This window comes from Euprymna scolopes, chromosome 25, assembly GCF_053919585.1.
Source record: "Euprymna scolopes isolate OS-2025 chromosome 25, ASM5391958v1, whole genome shotgun sequence".
NCBI classification, from domain to species: domain Eukaryota; kingdom Metazoa; phylum Mollusca; class Cephalopoda; order Sepiida; family Sepiolidae; genus Euprymna; species Euprymna scolopes.
The window spans coordinates 53764587-53781239 of record NC_136506.1 but is presented as its reverse complement, the minus strand read 5'-3'; the positions used below and the strand labels follow the sequence as shown (position 1 = coordinate 53781239).

Here is a 16653-nt window from a genome sequence, read left to right as displayed (position 1 = left end):
TAAATCACTCCCCCATCCCCACGTACAGCCAAATTGCTCATTCTCTGGACTTGGAATTACGGAGAGACTTCACGTGGGTCTTCACTATAGCAGATTTACCCTACCCCATACTAGGACTTCTTGCACCACTTCAACCTGATAGTCGATATGTGCAGACGTCGGCTGATAGATGCAAATACAGAACTTTCTGTCTCTGGTGTGAAACTAAATATCCCCTCTATCATCCCAGTATTCTTCATTGCCGCTTCAGATAACCCGTACCAGACTGCCTTACACTCCTATCCGGAGTTAACAAATTTAAATTTTGTGGTAAGTGAACCCATGCACACCACATCGAGACCACAGGTGCTCGTTTTCTCACGCCCTCGTCGCCTCCCTGCTGATAAACGTAAGGCAGCGAAGGCAGAATTAAACCATATGCTGCAGCTAGGAATAATACGCCCCTCGTCCAGTCCATGGGCTTCCCCTTTGCATATGGTCCCAAAACAAGACGGAGATTGGCATCTGACTGGGGACTACCAACAACTCAATGTCATGACGGTACCTGATCGTTACCCAATCCCACATATACAAGACTTTGCTTCCTCACTGCATGGTTGTAAGACCTTCTCCAAATTAAATCTAGTTAAGGCTTACCATCAGATTTCAGTGAATCCGGCCGACATACCCAAGACTGCGGTAACGACTTCATTCGGAGCATTTGAATTCTTAACTATGTCCTTTGGTTCACGAAATGCGGCTAGCACATTTCAGCGTTTCATGGATGAAGTAGTTCGTGACTTGGACTTCGTCTATATAGTTATAGACGACATTCTTGTGGCAAGTGCCTCACCTGAGGAACGTCACTCACCTCTGCCTACTATTTGAACGGTTTCAGCCATACCAGGTGAGGATTAACCCTGGTAAATGTGTTTTCGGTACGTCATCACTAGTTTTCCTGGGCCACATTACCAGAAAAGGTGAAGGTTCTACAAGACCTTCAACCACCCACTTCACTTCGCCAACTAAGGCACTTCCTCAGTCTGTTAAACTATTATAGATGCTTTATCCCACACTGCGCAGATCTCCTAGCTCCTCTTTCTGACCTGTTAAGTAATAGGAAGAAGAAAAATGAGCAAATCTGCAAATCTTGCAAATTCGCATACCTGCCCATGCCTACCTCGGACACGCAGATCATTTTTGACACTTCAATGGATTCACCTCGACCATTCGTTCCATTGTCTCATCGTAGAGTTGTTTTTGACATCCTACACAATCTGGCACACCCCGGATGCAGAGCCACAGTGAAGCTGATTACAGCTAGATTTTTCTGGCTAAACATGAGGCGTGATATCACTGCCTGGACATGTTCCTGTGTATCCTGCCAAAGTCAAAGGTGCACAAGCATATCCGTGCACCCCTTTCATCACCCCAGATGCTCGGTTTAGCCATATGCACATCGACATGGTTGGACCTTGGCCGGTCAGTCAGGGATTTACTTATCTCCTGACCTGTATACACCGTTTCACACGGTGGCCTGAAGTCATTCCCCTCACAGACGTTTCGGCTGAGTTCGTAGCGCAAGCCCTTATATCACGATGGATATCGCGTTAGGGAGTTCCCATCACCATCACCACTGATCGTGGCGTACAGTTTGAATCCCACCTCTTCCAGGAACTCTCCAGGATTCTAGAGATCCAATGTATTCGCACTAGAAGCTATCACCCTGCTTCTAACGGGATGATTGAACGCTTCCATCGCTAATTGAAAGCAGCATTACGTGCTTACCCTGACCAACAGCGATGGAGCGAATATGTACCGGTTGTCCTTCTTGGCTGTCGTGCTGCTATCAAAAAGGACCTGGGATACTCTTCAGCCGAACTTGTATATGGAGTACCTCTATCGTTGCCAGGCCAAATGCTGAGCCCGATTGATTTAACAACAAACGATTCAGCTCTGTATGTCAACAGACCGCGAGCTTATTTTAGTAAGCTTCCACCGATGCACACTAGGGAACAGACCATTAGATCTTCGGTCCCAAAGGACATTTTGTCTTGGACTCCTGTTTTTCTTAGAAAGGATGCCGTGAAACCCACCCTAACTTCCCTTATCGCGTGCTTTCACATACCTATAAACTTTTTACTTTAGATATCAGTGGTAAAAGAGAAACTGTCTCTATTGATAGTGTAAAAAAAGCCTTTCTTGACACAAAAACACACGAGCCACACATTCCCCCTACTTTCACACAGCATCAAAACATGCATACACCTGAAGTTAATGCTCAAAATGAAGACGATCATGTTACCACTACACATAGTGGTCGACCGGTACGTATTTCTGTTAAGAAAATATTTTTTTTCCTTGTTTTCCCTTCTGTCAAAATAAAAAAAAATAAATAAAAATTCTATTACAATAAGTTGCAAATATTCCCTAACTTTTCTCACAAAAGTAAGAACTTTTTTTTTTCTCGTAAAAATAAATACAATAAAATGACATTTTTATTTTTCGCTATTTGTTATGCTACCTTGTTCTGTCGGCTTTCAGCCTAAGCAGGGGGTTATGTAGCAGAAACAAATGGAACTTTTTTCTTTCCCATATCAATGTCTTTTCCCTGTGCTAGTTGACCACATACTGACCAATCAGGGGTACGGCGCATTGATCCTTTCTATCCCCTAAGGAATTCGGCCAGCATCCGGTTTGAAGAATAAGGACTGTCTCTTACTGAGAGAGACACCAAACGGAACGAACCCTTTTTCTTCGCTCTCTCTCCAGCATTAATACTGTGGGTCTCTGATTTCTGCCAATCATCCACTACTCTTACAAGCCTATCAGAGAGAAATGATTTAATAATTGAGAAAACATTTCCAGTTATACTGTAGCTGGAAATCTTGTTAAGTAGGCCTTTATGCCATGTGCCATTTTTTGTTAATTCAGCATATATGTTTCATCTTTTAAATATGTTTCAATGTTTTTCCTAGCTTCTAGGAAAGTTATGCTTTTTTATGTTTTATCTCCATTATTCCCTTTTCTTTTGCAGGATGGTTTCTCTGCAGCTTGTACATTTTAATTCATTGGCACACTCTTCCTCCGAGGAGTCTGGCTCTCTATCCCTGCACTTTTCACATTATTTTTCTCTGCGGGTTTCCTTGTGGTGTCCAGACTTAATTATGTAGGTAATTAAAACATTTTAGAGGAGCTCATATATATTGCTTTACTTTTACAAATAACCAATTTTAACTTCTTTTGGTATTGTTGGGGAACCGAAAGTTAGTCTATGTATTTGTCGCAATCAGGTGACCATACCTTTTTATATTTATACATATGTGGTTATCACTCCTTGTTTTTTCAGTTCCTTTTTTGCTTCTTCTTCTGATGCTAGAGATAACTCGTAGCTTCAAATCACTTCTTTAGATATATTCAGTCTTTCATGTGGGAAGACTCTGCATTTGTATTCATGGAATTTATGCATTTTAAGCAAGTTTTGGGCATCTTTCTGGTTGGTAACATTAAGATGTTACCATTTTTGTTTTTTTATTGTTTTAGAAGTGCTTCTGTTATTTAGTATTTTCTCTATTAGGAATGGTGATAACTCACCAATTTTTTCTTTTCTAGTAATTCAATAATCAGGAATCTTGGAAAATTTCTTTCTTTTGTGGATGGTAAGGCTTTTTCATTATTTATTTTCTCGTCTTCTGACTTGGAGAGATCAGAGACATCTGAATGATTTCTTTTTCGGTATTTAGTGCCTAAAAGGCAGTTTTTATTTTGGTTTTCCATAATTTATTCATTTTCATCTATCATGCTCGGAGTCCATAGTTCAGACATGGCAAGAGGGAAACATTTATCTTCCTTATGTCGCGACTACATGAAAAACATCTTTTGGTCAGTAAAATCTCAAACACTTTCTGTTAACTAAATCATTTCAAATTTGTTTAATCGAAAGCAGATGTGAAGAGTTTTGGTCTTACCAATTGATTGACCCTTAACGATCGCTTGCCATTATATATTTAGGGAAAGCGATAAGTGGGTGGGTAGGGGGGGTATAAGTATTTTGTTAAGTTTGGGATGGATTATATATGATGGAGCTTGACATGACCAGCTGATTGATCAGATCGGACCTCTCTGACCTCCTGTCTAGCCAAAGGGACAAAGTGGTGTTAGGGAAGTAGAGATGCTTAAACCGGACTTCCAAGTCCTTCAACCACAAGGATTCCGTCTTAAATATCACGGGTCGCCACTCATGGCCAACAGATGGCCCCATTGAGGGACTTTTACTCTCTGCAAGGGGGCAGTCAGCATATTCTACAGCTTCACTGACAGAGCTAAAGGAAATTATGTGTGAACATCCTGAAGACTTGATAGAAACAAAACAAAAACAATCTTAGAATTTAGAGTAGAGTAGAGTTTCACATAAATTTAATGTAAAAAAGCAAAAAAACATTTGCACATTTCTTTAAGGAAGGATCTGTTTTTTTTTTTTTGTTTTTTAGATGCTTATACATAGCTTACCAAGGAATTTTGTTTAGTGGGGAGCTTGCCACTTGGCTAGCGTTATTGTTATGGCTGAAGAAGGTTATAAGAGGAGGCTTGCCACTTATATCTAGGGTTAGAAGTAGGATTAAGAGAGTTTTTTAAGAGGGCATTTGACACCTGTATTTATGGTTGTAGTTCATAATTATTGGCTTTTGAAAATGTTATGCCTTAGATTTTTAACATCAAATTACTTTTAAATATGTAAACTTACGTAAATGAGGGGCATGAAACTTTACAAGATTTAAGACAAACAGACAAAAAGAAATTTTATTTAAAACAAGTGTTGTCACTAACAGAAAATGTGAGGTTTGGAAAAGTATCAAGTATTTTTTTTTGTTCACCTGATTAAATATAGAAAACTATTTAAATATAGAAAAAATATTTAAATAAATATTTTTAATAAAAAAAACTTTTTGTTAAAGCCGACAAATTGTTCACAAATTTTAAATGAATTTAATTTTATTTCCAATTACATTTCATTTTTTTTTCTACAGAGTGACACAGTATTTCGTTTATAAACTCGCCAGTTTAAAACATTTTTATTTCTTAACTTCACTAGAAATTGAGCACCACCTACGAATGTAAATATTGATTTTGCATTTTTTTCTTTGATAATATGGTAGATTAGTGTCCATTCGATAATCTGCTAAAAACATTGTAAAAATGAAAATGAAAAAAATAAGAGGGGATACTGCTTTGCACACATGAACCAAATGTTCTTAGATGTTTAGTTAGAGCTATTTTGTTATCAACCATATAATTAATTTGGTGCACCTGAACAATCAGCACCCCCACTTACAATTTTTTTCCTTTTCATCTTTTTTTTTTATAACTATTTCTGCAGATTATCAATTGGATATTAAGCTCCCAGATTATAGAAAAAAAAAAAATCAATATTTAAAGATTTGAAGGGGGGTTCAGTTTCACATACGTTTTAGTAAATCGATCTCCCATTTTTAGAACTGATTTGCAGCCTCGTTTTGACGTTGCTCCCCCCCAATCCTCTGTCATCATTATTATTTTCTATTTTTTGATACTTTTCACTTTGAAAAAAGTTTGGTCGAGGTGGGGTGAGGTGGGTAATCACTTACGTATAAAAATTTAATGTTGTAGTTTAAGGTAGCATTCACCAAAAAATATTTCATTTAAAGTTTGATTGTTAAATCTACCATTATCTCTCAAAAGTTGTAAATAAAAATAATGATGGGGAGGTACACTGAACTTTTCTCAAAGTGAAAGTCAAGACAAAAAAAAAAAAAAAGAAGAGAAATAATAATAATGGCGCAGGGGAGCTGAAGGAGTCAACGTCAAAATTTGTAAAGTGGGTGCTGATTGTTCAGGTGCACTGAACATTTTTTTTTTTTTTTTTTAAATTCATTCTGGAAGAAAAATCAATAACAAAACAAAAAAGTTTTGTTTACAGCTGTGCTATCGCTGCTACTACTAATATTACAAGAGAGTCTTACACTCAAATTTAATTACAAACGATTTTAAATTGTGAGCTGCCGCAAGAAAAACACACACTTAAACTTTTAATGGATAAAAACAGTAAAAGATTGATTTATGTGACTCGATGCCCAAAGAAAAGTTTTACAATTTTCAACACTCGACAAGTCTATTTTTTTTTTTTTTTTTTTTTACAACAAAAAAAGAAAAACGAGTGCTCAAAACTATTTTGGATACCCCAAACTATTAAAAGTGACATCTCTCCAAATTTCATGAAAAAATTCTCAATACAAACACAGCACGAGCATTTACAAATCTTTGGGGTTTTTTTTTTTTTTTTTTTACAAAACCTTACCGAAAACACAGTTTTATGATGTCCACATAATTATCACATTTGCTTAAAACTCTAAAAATATATATAATGTACGTTATTTATTAATGCATTTGAAAGTACATTTCCAAACAAAGTTGTATTTTGAGGACTTAAAGTGTTTTGGTTTTTAAAATATGATTTTAGCAGAAGCCCCTTGAAATCTATGATTATCCAAAGCGTTTTATCGTCCGTGTGTATTGCTGGTTGTAGCTCACATACATAGATGACCAGTAAACGCATAGAACTATAGAAACTAGGAACTCAATTCCTGGAAAATCTACATTAGTGTGATGAATGATAGGCAATCAACAATTCCATCGTTATCCAATCAGGTCATTTTCATGGCAACTGATAAGTCTGAACTACATGTTCAGAGGTTTATCTTGAACTCCACAAACCACTCCCACCAAAATTTCCCACTGCAAACTAAAGCTACACTTGCTGACTTGATCATCACTTCTTTCCATGCCTGGTTGGTGTTTTATGGCATATCAACCACTGTAGTCATTTGATAGCAAATCAAACATTTTTTTTTGTGCTATTCATTAAAGCAAGTTAGGGTCTTTGGATAATTCGTTGGATCAAGTCAGGCACTATAGGTCATTTATAGAATCAAGTCAGGCACTATAGGTCATTTATAGAATCAAGTCAGGCACTATAGGTCATTTATAGAATCAAGTCAGGCACTATAGGTCATTTATAGAATCAAGTCAGGCACTATAGGTCATTTATAGAATCAAGTCAGGCACTATAGGTCATTTATAGAATCAAGTCAGGCACTATAGGTCATTTATAGAATCAAGTCAGGCACTATAGGTCATTTATAGAATCAAGTCAGGCACTATAGGTCATTTATAGAATCAAGTCAGGCACTATAGGTCATTTATAGAATCAAGTCATTTTCTTGTACAGGTTTGCTTTTTTTCAGGTAAACTAAAATTGTGTTAGAGTTTATGTTTTCAAATAGTTCTTTCATGTTGTAAAAGAGTATTCTTTGTAATAGATGGGTTATTTAAGTTTTGGTTATTTAAAGATTCAAGTAAAGATAAGGAGTTTGAAAATATTATAAATTGATCATAGGTAAGGGCAGAAATGAAATTTAAAGCTAAGTCTATGGCTGTAGCTTCAGCACTAAAAATCAAAGCATAGTCTAATAATCATTTCTGTAATATTATTGGATACTGTTCCACATATCCAGTTCTTTTGTGGTATCTGTGTAACAAATGTTTTTGGTATTTTTCCTGAATGTTCAATTTTTCTTGTTACGTTAATGGATGGGTTTGTTTTTAAGGAACTTGTTTAACTTGATAATTGCAGGCCATTTTAGTACCTGGGTGAAGGATTTAGTTGAATAATATCATGGATGTTGGAAATTGGGATATCTAATGGTTTCATAGAGACCAAAAGGTTTTATAACTTTTTCTTTTTGGTCAAATAGGTTTTGATATTTGGGATTAAAGATGCAATTATGGGCTGACTTGTTTAGTTGCAATTTTATTTTATTGTAATATTTTAGACTTAATTTTTTGGATTGGAGTTCTAGTGCTGGTCCATGGGATTCAGCAGAGACTCTCTACTCCTGAAGTATAAGTCATAGGGATTTGTGGTAGACTGCATTTTCATGTAGGATTTTCCATATGTGTAGCAGCCATAGTCAAGTTTAGATAGAATCAGAGTTCTATACAATTTTTGTAGTGCTTGCCAATCAGCACTCTAATCTTTACAGGCAACAAGCAGTTTTAGGGTTTGGTAGCACTTTTTCAGGTATTGTATGTAAAGGATAACATTTTGTTTTTTGTCAGAAAGAATTCTGAGAAATTTATATTGATCAACTAGAGAATTTGGATTTCTCTTTCATCTAGTTCCAGTGTTTGGTTGTTATGCATTTTCTTTAGTTGGCAAAAATGTATACATTGCATTTTCATTTTAGAAATCTTGAAACCATTAACAGTTGCCTAATTATATATTTTGTTGATTCCCTGTTGCAGTTGGCACTCTACTATATGCACATATCTAGATGTGGAAGTAATACAGAAGTTATCAACAAATAGTTATCGATTCCAAAGTTCAGACTTCGTTAATACTATTGATTTTTATGTTAAAGAAGGTTACTAGCAGTATGCTCCCCTGCGAGACACCCTTTTCTTGTTTCTGGATTTCCGACAGTTGAACCAAATCGAACTTAGAATTTAATCAGGTTTTAATGAAACTCTGGTCTGCCATTCATTCTCATGTCACATAGGTCTTTCATGACGGCATACTTCCAAGTGTGCTTGTAGCCCTTTTCCAAGTCAAAAAAGGTGTGTATAAGGTATTGTTTTTTAATGTTTGCATCCCTTATAAACATTTCCAATTAGGTTATATGATCCATTGTGGATATTTGATTTCCAAACCCATATTGAGAGTTGGTGAACAGGTTTGTTTGAGTCTAGATATCAAACTAACCTTTTGGTTTACCATATGTTCTAGTTTTGCAGAGGCTATTGGTTGAATAAAGTTTGTTTTTTCCTGGTTTATGTATGGAAATGATGGTAACTAGTTTCCATGATTCTATTATTTTTGCAGATGTGAGTGAATTTCATTAAGGCCAATTGCAGAGTTGTATGATTTTTGAATGGTATCTTTTCATTCTGGAAATGTAAAGTATCTATTATAGTTTTCAGTGTTGCCTGGGTTGCTCGTTTTTATTTTGAAGTTATGAAATTCTGTGTTAATGTTGTCAAGGGATGAATTTGCAGGGAAGGTCTAAACCAGTATATCAGCAATATTATGGTACTTGTGCATCCTTTGAATCAAACATAACTCCGCTTTCTTCGGAGCTTGACGTCAACAGCCAGATTATGCTGAGCATTGCCGAGGAAATCATAATGCTACGAAGAAGAAAGTAGTAAAATTTTAGATGTAGAAACATCAACAGCAAAAAAAAAAAGAAAAACCTACCATAATTTTTGTAATTTTTATTAACTGTGTGAAGAAAAGTTGTTCTTTTTGTCAAATAAATTTTTAAGCAAAATTTATTTTTCAAATAAATAAGTGTTAGCAAATGTTTTTTTTCTTTGTCCATTAAATAATTTTAAGCAAATGTTTTTGATATTTCTTTTTTTATTTTATAAAGAAACTGAAGCAAACTTTTTTTTGTGGAGAGAAGCTATATGAAACAACACAAGTGGGTGGGTTGGGTTTTTTTTATTTTTATTTTTTTTCCCTGTTCGACTGGGAGTAGTTGGAATCTTTTTTTTCCAATGCCATGAAAATTTTCTTTAGGAAGATGTTTTTTCCTCAGACTTTTGGATGACATCAGACAATGGAGAAGAGGTAGCGGACATATAAGGAAGCTCTTCACCAATCGGGTAGCTTTTGGTAATGTGAGTTAATATAGAGAAAAACAGATCACTACCAAATTTTTACTCCCACTTAAGTGGGAGTAAAAATTTATCTTTTAAAGAAAAGATAAATTTTTACTCCCACTTTCTCTAAAAGATAAAATGTCCAAAAGTTCCCGGCTGGTTCCGCATTCTTGTCTGTTGCACAGTTTGGCCACCTTCCACATTCGCACCACATGATTTGTAATTGCCTGTGTTTCAGGATCTATGAAGTGAAGGCTGTAGTTCACATTTAAATGATGATACCCCTCTCCTCCCACTTTTTTATATACCTTCCAACAGTCTGATACAATTGTGGTCCCCAACAGAATACATTTTTTTTTTATTAGTTTTTATTAGAAACAGCATTTCAGTTTGGTACGCTCACTAAGAAACCCTCCTTATCGGTGGGGTTGTATCCACTGAAGACCCAGACTGGTGGGAGTAGTCTGCAGATGTTATGTTTGTGTCGGTCAAAAACAGACTTATCTTTCTCCACCATATGGCCTGGGCCTATCTGCCAGGGATTCCTAAGAAAATAATCCTGGCAAATGTTTCGCAGGAAATTTTTCCAATCGACTATAGTGTGTACCGATCTCAACCCACATTTGCATTGGAAGTTTTTTCTCAAACACCCACAGGTATATCAGTTTGATAATGCATACAATTTCTTACCCATGATTTTGTGAAGGAAGTCCTAGTCTGGATTGCTGTTCACCACTGACAACATAGCTCTCGGTAATGCTCCCTCTTTTTTGCTAGGATGCACTCGTGGCCGCAGATTGCACATTTCACCGATTTTGCCATTTAGAATTTTTTAAAATCTCTACTTTTCATACTTGCAAGAAATGGTGGATATTTTTTCTTCTTCCAACTGGTATCCAAATTCTCATCTGCTGCTCAGGCGCACACGCATGTCGAGTTGAAACTCAGTATGTGACATTGTGATCGGCTGATCCCCATGTTACATCAGACAACAGCTAAACCTAAGCTGTTGGCATCGTGTTGCAGAAAAAGCCGAGTGAATGCCAAGTTATGTCTGATTCAAAGGATACACATTGATTTTTTTTATAAAGGTGGTTGATTGAAGTAGGTTAGTTTCTTCCAATTTTCCTGATCATTTTCCAAACTGAAGGTTTTGATAGATGAGGTAATTTTGTTTACATATAAAATAATGATTGCCAATTATTTATTTATTTATTTTTTTTCCCAATTTGATTGTTTTCAGAGTCTTTGCTTTGAGTAATTTATGAGATGGGAGTAAGTTCTTTATCAAATTTGTGGAAGAGAACAGCATTTTGTAATTTGATTGCCATTTTGCGTACAGGGCAAAATGTGTTAGTGTGTATTTGGTATCATTTCATTTGCTATTATGATTAAAATTTTTGTGAAATGTTTTATTGGGTCTAACCTTTTTGGGTTATGAAACAATTATTTAAATTGTTGCCAGTTGGCCTTATTTATTTTCCAGTAGGGTGTTTTGTTACTATCACTGATGGGTTGAATGATTTCTATTATAGTGGGAAAGTGGTCACTGCCACAAGAATCATCATGTATAGTCCATATTGTTAAAATTGGAGTTATCAAACTTGATGGCGTTCTATATATTTAGTTATGTCCCTTGTCTCGAGTGCTCCTGTGCTTCATGGTAAAAGATGTTTTTGTTTTTGTTGATAAAAGTTCTTTTTCTCCAATTATTACAAGATTTTGCATAGAATGATCATCACTACAATTTGTGCATTTAATGGGGTTTTTACATTCATTTTTATAGTGGTTGGGATATTTTAAGGCACATTTCCTCCACACACCTCTCATCCTCTACAAGTGTTTTCATGATGGCCATATCTTTGGCATTTATCAAATTTTAAAGGGTTAAGAATATACTGCTTAACCTTCTCTATAGCCTATTTTGATTTTATCTGGTATTTTTGAAGTATTAAAATTCATTATATATTTGTTTCTATGGTTTTAGCTTTTTGAGGTATGTAGAACTTCAAGCAACCCTTGTTTTTTAAGTTTGTTCTTTATTTCTGCTACTGTACAGAGAGAGAAGTCTTTGTTTCTCACAACTCCATTTATTTTATTTTATTTTTTTATTGCATTTTCACCCCAAACAAGGCACGGTGCCACTTTGACCTAGCCGGCTTTTATCTGGGACCTAATTGCAGTGATACTATGAAGGAAGTTGAGCAACAAAATGTATGTTTACATTACACTTGAACTTCTGCATTTCAGTACAGATGGGGAAGTAGGAACCTTGAAGGAAATTCCAAATTCTAGCAGTTCTGGGGAAAAGTAGCAGGTTTTCTGGCATCTAGAGATCTCTGTAGGGGTGGGGTTTTGCTGCTTGTTGGGTTTATTGGGAGTATTTACATTGAGGGAGTACAAGGGCTTGTACTGAGCATATACCATTAAAATACTTGTAAAACAGGCAGAGGGATGCAACATTTCCTCAGTGGGAGAGAGGCTAGCTGACAGTTCAGCACCTGTTAGGTTGGCAAGTCCAGGAGTGAGAGACTAGTAACAGATGCATCAGCCCAAATGTGACAACAATACTCTATACACGGGCGAATGATGGCCTTGTAGAGGTACAGGATACTTTCAGGTGTAATTAACTTTCTAGCATGGTAGAGAGAGCCCACTTTCCTTGCAGCAGCCATGGCAATGCTCTCAATGTATCTGTTCCAACTTATGTTCCCTGTGAACGTTAAGCCGAGGAGTTTGAGCAAAGTACTTTCAAGTTATGCATCATCAGCCATTGCAATTGGTGGTTAAGGTTTCTTGTAATTCTTAAAAGAAAGAAGCTTAGTCTTGGCAGCATTGAATATTACCTTAGATATGTGTTTTCCCCTCGTTCCTGTCATAGAGCGTGGTGTCATCAGCTAATATACCCATCTCAGAGACAATTTTATCAGAGAGGTCATTTATGAATATCAGGAATAATAAAGGTGCAAGGATCGACCCTTGAGGCACACTCACACTTATATCATATGGTCTTGATGTATGTTCATTAAGGACAACCTGGATTTTTCCCTTACTTAAAAAAGGAAATAATTATGTAGTTGTCCAATAATACCATATGATCTGATTTTCCTGAGGAGACCCTCATGCCATACATTGTCAAAAGCCTTAGATACATCTAGGGCTACTGCTCTAACTTCCCCTGCTTTATCCAGTGCGTGGTAATCACGTTCAGAGGTTACAGTTAGGATATCTGCAGTAGAACGGGCTTGCCTAAATCCATATTGTTGGTCAGACAGAAGTTTAGCAGCTGTAAGGTGATTAACTAGAGCTTAGCTAATTATAGACTCAAATATTTGAGCGAAAAGGAGGAGACTAATGGGGCAATAATTTAATGCATCAGTTTTTCGCCAGAATTCTTGTAAACTGGTACCACAGAAGCAGTTTTCTAGCATTCAGGAAAGTAAGATTTGTTAATACATTTGTTGAAAAGTTTGAAAATATTTTTTAATAGTACAGGTGGGATGAGATCAGGTCCACATGCTTTTGAGGTGTCTAGGTTTTTATGATATATACTTGAGAACGGATGATTTTCAGACCATCTATTGTGGTTTTTGTCCGCAAAAGAAAATCAGGGAGGGAGTGGTTTGCTGGTTCCAATGTAGAGTTTGAGGCAAACTGAGTGGCAAGCATGTTAACCTTCTCGGTTGCCATGCAAGCAAACTCATGATTGTTGGATAGTAGGGGAATTGTTTGTTGTAAATTTTCAAAATCTAATTTCTGTGCCCAATGCATTTTTTTGGTGGTTTTGGTGTATTTCTCTTAGCTGTCACTATTTCTTTCTTGCAATTACTTCTAACTTCTATAAACTTTTGTCTGTTTATACTGGACTGCAGTATGCATGCTGCCTTTGAGCAATGGCAACTGTACAAGTAGAAGTAAAACATTGGGGAGAGTGGAGTTTGTTATAGAACTGTGTGAGAACATGTGCTTCAATTGCCACTTTGAACCATTCGGTGATATCATTTTCACACTTTTCTGCAGAAAGAGAAAAGATTCATCTCCATGGAGCATCTCTGATGAGATCCCTGATGGCTTCCCAGTAAGTTTTCTTATAGTACTTTGTCATTTTGAGTAATGGCTCTTCAGCTTTGGGTTGATAGTTTAAGGTGAATTCTACCATTATCACAGCGTGATCAGCATTCCAGAGAGGGTTATGAGCATTTTTTACACAAACATTATGAACTGTGGTCAGAAATAGATCTAAAAGTGAGGCTTGTTGATCTTGTCGATATGGGAAATGGGTCAAAAATATCTGTGATTCACCTTCACAAACCAGAGACTACATGAGTGACATGCTCACCTTGGTAAGAGATCTAGAGCACTTATCGCCTTACCCAGATACCAGTGTATGAGAAGAGGTCCTACAACCATGTCTAGGCCTGTGCTTTAGATAATGAGCTCCAGTTGAAGCTGAACACAAATGGACTGAAACACTAAGATAAACTTTTTATTAATAAATACATAGAAGACATTGTTGACACTAATAATATGGCGATGTTGAAAAAGATGGGAGGAGCACTTCTGAGTTTGTAGATATAGAACAATTTAGGTAGCAGGGTGGACATACAAGGAAAATATGGATCAAAAAGTGATAAGGATGAATTTGAGAGAAGAAGAAGAAGTTGGATCCATAAAACTCCTGTAATTACTTCTTTCTAGACCTTCCCCTTTATATTTGTAACAACTTATAATTGTACTAAGTTCCTCCCAGTCTTTCCATCATTTCTTTTATGATTTACGTCTGTGATTATCTCAATGCCCATTTCATTTGCAGTCTTAAAAATTTCTGCAACAAGCCAGAAGGTTCAGCCCTTACCCTTTTACATCTTAAAGCTTTTCACACCATTTCTTTCTCAATTCCTATAACTAGACCAGAAACTGCTTCTACAACTTTTAAATGTCATAGGTTCCATGAGAACTCTATTCACAATAGCATTTCTTAGCATCCTTCTTGTTTGTTAACACTTCAGTGTCCTTTCGAATGCATTTCTCTTCAACAATATCTAAATTTGTCTTTGCCATCTGTTAAACTATCCTAAATGTTTCATTCTTTCGATCATCACTTCATAGTGTATATGGAAAACCTAACTTGTTCAGCCTCCATCTTGGCTTTGTAGACTGCTCTTCTTTTTGCCACCAAATACATATTTTTTTTTTTACGAAATCCTTTTTCCACCAACCCTTTCATTTCTGCTTCACTTTGATACACTTCAAATTCATCATGTCACCCTATGTCTTGAGGACCCTTTCATTAGCCTACAAATTTGATTTGGTAGTTCTAATTTTTATGATTTCAGATTCAAATAAACAGCTACAGTAGGAATTGGAATACACCCTACTAAAACCTGATTGTCACGGCTGGTGAATTTCAAAAATGCAATCTGAACATGAGGACACTTTAGAAAACTGGTATGCAATAAAATTCTGTTTTAAACTTGGAAAAAATGATACAGAAACGTATGGAATTCTCCAGACTGCTTTTGGACCATCTTGCATGAATTGAGCAACAGTTTTTGAGTGACAAAAGAGATTCAAGGAAGACAGGCACTGTGATGAATGATAAGAGATGTGGGAGGAGTAAGGAAGTCAGAACATCAGAGTTGATTGGCCAAATAAAGAATTTCATGGATAAGGACTGTCCTGTGTCAATGGAGACAATAAGTGCACAGTTTGATGTCAATGTGGGAACTGTATACACAATTATTCGTAAGGAACTGAAGATGTGGAAGATTTGTGCAACGTTTGTCTCAAGGGTGCTCAGAGAAGATCAGAAAGAAAGACGTTATAATGATCAAGATGGGCATCACGACAGTTCTTCACCCTCCCTATAATCCAGAGTTTGCTCAAGAAAAACTTTAGAGGCAGTCGTTATGAGACAATTGGGGAGATGAAAGAGACTGTGACGAGGGTCACTGACACGCTCATACAGGAGGACTTCCATGTGGCCTTACAAAAGTTGTTGGAAAAGTATTGCAGTTGGAGGAGATTACTTTAAAGAGGAGTAGAGTTTCATGTGTGTATTATGAATAAAAGTGCTCATACGAAAAAAGTCTGGAAACTTTTTTAAGGCACCTCATATATGTATATTTAGGTAGCATTCTTTCTTTTAGGCATATTTCATTGAATAAGATATTTTGTGTCTTCTGATTTTAGTTTAGATCCTTTTCATCTTCAAAATTAATTTCTTTGCTTCTGGCAGAAACTGACTGTTGTAGTGACATTTATTGTAGGTCCAAGAACTTTCAAATTCGTTTGGATAATTAACTGAACCGATTCTGGACAATTTAAAGTTATTTTTTTTTATTATTTTTATGTATATGCGTATATTTGTTATTTTATTGGTTAATATTGTATAGTGAATTATTTTAGTGACTTTATAGGCATTTTAGGATGTTATTACTATTAATAAAATTTATTTTACTGATGATTTTACTAATGGATTTAAAAATACTTGGCCTACCATAAATATGGTAACTACATCAGCCATTTTCTGCCAGAAGCAAAGAGATTCGGAAGATGGAAAGGATCCAAACTAGAATTAGTAGACACAAAATGTCTATTTTATTCAATGAAATATATGTGTCTGTGTGTGTGTAATGCTGAAATGTAAAAAAAACAAAAAAAAAAACATAAAAAAAACAATATAATGAGCAAATGTTGTAATGTACAAGTAAGGTTCCTGTCACTGCTAATCACAGTTTAATATGATCTAGCATTAAAGTTCTGAAATCTCAACTTGAAAATATTTATCACATTTAGCCACAATGAAGAGTCATGATACAGTGAAACAGCTGTTTGTAGATGACTACATATATACATATATACATATATATATGTGTGTTTATGAATTTTGAAAGTAGGACCTTATATTCCTATCCTCTATCTTCCAGGGAAGAAATACTCCATCATTCCTTAATAAGAATATGACTCTTTAAC

At 35.9% G+C, this 16653-nt stretch overlaps 1 protein-coding gene across 3 annotated transcripts in view; it reads right to left on the bottom strand.

The window, feature by feature from the left end:
• LOC145247355 (COP9 signalosome complex subunit 7b-like) overlaps positions 1-16653 on the bottom strand; it is a 307459-nt gene that overhangs the window by 63718 nt on the left and 227088 nt on the right. The window lies entirely within an intron of this gene.